Raw genomic sequence first — 3,682 nt, forward strand, 5'->3', positions numbered from 1 at the left:
AGCAAACACCCTCTTCTAACAACACAAGAGAAGACTCTACACATGGACATCACCAGATGGTCAACACCGAAATCAGACTGATTATATTCTTTGCAGCCAAAGATGGAGAAGCTCTATACAGTCAGTAAAAATAAGACCAGGAGCTGACTGTGGCTCAGATCATGAACTCCTTATTACCAAATTCAGACTTTAATTGAAGAAAGTAGGGAAAACCACTAGACCATTCAGGTATGACCTAAACAAATCCCTTATGATTATACAGTAGAAGTGAGAAATAGATTTAAGGGCCTAGATCTAATAGAGTACCTGATGAACTATGGAATGAGATTCGTGACATTGTACAGGAGACAGGGATCAAGACCATTCCCATGGAAAAGAAATGCAAAAAAGCAAAATGGCTGTCTGGGGAGGCCTTACAAATAGCTGTGAAAAGAAGAGAAGCGAAAAGCAAAGGAGAAAAGGAAAGATATAAGCATCTGAATGCAGAGTTCCAAAGAATAGCAAGAAGAGATAAGAAAGCCTTCCTCAGCAATCAATGCAAAGAAATAGAGGAAAACAGCAGAATGGGAAAGACTAGAGATCTCTTCAAGAAAATCAGAGATATCAAGGGAACATTTCATGCAAAGATGGGCTCGATAAAGGACAGAAATTGTATGGACCTAACAGAAGCAGAAGATAGCAAGAAGAGGTGGCAAGAATACACAGAAGAACTGTAGAAAAAAGATCTTCATGTATGCACTAATATATCATTGTGGTTTTAATTTGTATTTCCTTAATAGCTAATGGTTCTGGGTAGCTTTTCATGTGCTTATTTGACATTTGTATGTCCATCCTCTCTACTGAAATATCTGCTCAAGTCTTTTGCACATTTCCAATTAAATTTTTAAAAAATTTATTTATATTTGACTGTGCTGGATCTTCACTGTTGCACGGGCTTTCCATAGTTGTAGCCAGCAGGGGTATTTTTCAATGTGGTATGCAGGCTTCTCATTGTGGTGGCTTCTCCTGTTGCAGAGCATGGGCTCTAGAGTGCAAGTTCAGTAGTTATGGAACATGGACTTTGTTGCCCTGTGACATGCGGGATCTTCCTGGACCAAGTATTAAACCTGTGTCCCCTGCTTTGGCAGGTGGATTGTTAACCTCTGAACTATGAGGAAAGTAAGTCCCTTTGCACGTTTTCTAATTGGATTTTTTAATGCTGAGTTTTGAGATTCTTTATATATTATAAATACTAGTCCTTTGTTGGATAAGGATTTTTTGTCCATTTTGTAGCTTGTATTTTCATCCTCTTAAAAGGGTCTTTCACAGAGCAAAAGTATTTAATTTTTATAGAGTCCAATTTATCAGCCTTTTCTTGTATGGATCATGCATTTGGTGATACCTCTCTGTTGTATTCCAGATCACAGATGATTTACTCTTATTTGTCCCTAGAAGTTTTATAATTCTACATTTAAGTCTATAATCCATTTTCTAGACTTTCATATAAGGTGTGAGGTTATGTCAAGGTAATTTTTTTTTTTTTTGCCAACGCATGTCCATTTGCTTCAGCCTTATTTGTTGAAACAGCTGTTTGTCCTCCATTGCACTGCTTTTGCATCCTTGTCAAAAATCTGTTGGGTATACATGTATAGGCCTGTTTTTCGAGTTATTTACTGATCTATGCATCTATCCCTCTGGCAAGACCACATTGTTTTGATAAATATAGCCTTATAGTAGGCCTTAATATCAGGTACAGTGAGTCTTCCCACTTTATTTTCTTTTTCTATGCAACAAAGGTTGTTTTACCCTTTCACCTGGGAATAAATCGAAATCTTACAGAAAAGTTGCAAGAATAAAGAATAGTACAAAGCACACCCATATACTCTTTATACAGATTCATGTATTATTATGATTTTCCTGTATTTGCCTTATCATTTGCTTCTCCCCTCTCTGCAAACATATATATGAAACTTCTTTGGTAAAGCACTTGAAGGAAAATTAAATGTATCATGACTATTTACTCCTAAATATCTTAGTATGTATCTTCTAAAACTTGGATATTTTCTTACCAATATAAAATCAACTTCAACAGTTTATCACTGACAAAGACTCTTAAACATATATGAAAAAAATGAAAGCGTTAGTTGCTTAGTTGTGTCTTACTCTTTGCAATCCCCATGGACTGTAGCCCATTAGGCCCCTTTGTCCATGGAATTCTCCAGGCAATAATATTGGAGTAGGTTGCCATACCCTTCTCCAGGGGAATCTTCCCAACTCAGGGATGGAAGGTGGCCACCAGGGAAGTCCTGAAACATATATATATATGTATATATATATATGTTTCTCAGTGTATCATCTAGATGCATTGAGTTATCAATTGCCTCCTTTGGTTATTTAAATTTTGATCATTTGGTGAAACTATCCTATAATAAATTGAGCTTTTTGTTTGAACCTACAAAAATGGCATGATTCAGCCTAACATAGAAACTTTATTAAGGCTTTATATATGTAACCTGACCTCTCTGATGCTCAGTTTCCCCCATCTGTTAAGTGTATATATGGATATATGTGCTCGGTCCTGTCCAGTTGTTTGCCACCCCAGGGACTGTAGCCTGCCAGGCTCCTCTGCCCATGGAATTTTTGAGGCAAGAATACTGGTATAGGTTGCCATTCCCTACTCCAGAGGATCTTCCCCACCCAGGGACCAAACACTGACTCTTGTGTCTCCAGCACTGGCAGGTGGATTCTTTACCACTAGCTCCACCTGGGAAGCCCTCTGTTAAGCATAGATATTAATAATTTCTCTCCCATGAGTATCATTGGGAGAGTTAAATAAAGTATGCAAAACCCGACACATGAAAGGCATTCTATACACATGAGCTATTACTATTGCAGCCAGGCCCTGTTAAGTAATCTTGGTTTTGCTCTTCTTCTTTTGGACTCCCCCAACTGCAAGCAAAATCACTCCAGAGACAAAGTGGTGAGAAGGCTGGGCGACCTCAGCTCTGACATTTCAGTTTCCTCATCTGGCAAATGGGTAAATGCTTCCTACCCACAGCGGTACTATGAGGTTTAATGGCATGTGTGTAAAAGTCCCTGGACATAGACTAAGTTCTTAAAAAAGAGAGAGAAAAACAGGTGATTCTTAATCTGTTATATGAAGAAAACAGGAATATCTATCACACTTAAAAAAAAAATTCGAACATAACGTGGAATCATCCTGAGGAAGTAGAAAGGAATGAACAAATGCAGTTAGAGCCGAGGACTTAGGAATCTGCATGGTTTAGAGACTGTGATCTCCCGGTCAATTACCTGACCTTTCGGAGCTTCAATCTTCTCATTTGTAATCTGGGGATAAAAATCAGCGCATATTCCAGGGGTTTTTGTGTTAATTAATAATGCCGAGCTGTAGTCGGGCAATCTGTCGACACCTCCGGAATCAAGGACGAATGACAAGCATTGAGCCGTGAGCTGCTGAGCGCTTCCCCCGGGCTGGCGCATCCCGACAGCGCCCCCGCCTCGGCCGACAGCGCCCTCAGGCTCGGCGCGAGCGCGGTGCCCCCCCCACCCCATCCCCCGCCCCCGTCCCCAACCCGACCGCAAGCTCCTCCCCCCGCGGCCGCGTCCTCCCCCGCGACGGCCGGGCACCTGGCAGACGCGCGGCAGCCGGGGAAGCGGGAGGCGACCCTCGGGCGGCGGCGGG

Source organism: Bison bison, unplaced genomic scaffold (assembly GCF_000754665.1).
Source record: "Bison bison bison isolate TAMUID 2011002044 unplaced genomic scaffold, Bison_UMD1.0 scf7180017864290, whole genome shotgun sequence".
In the NCBI taxonomy this organism is placed as follows: domain Eukaryota; kingdom Metazoa; phylum Chordata; class Mammalia; order Artiodactyla; family Bovidae; genus Bison; species Bison bison.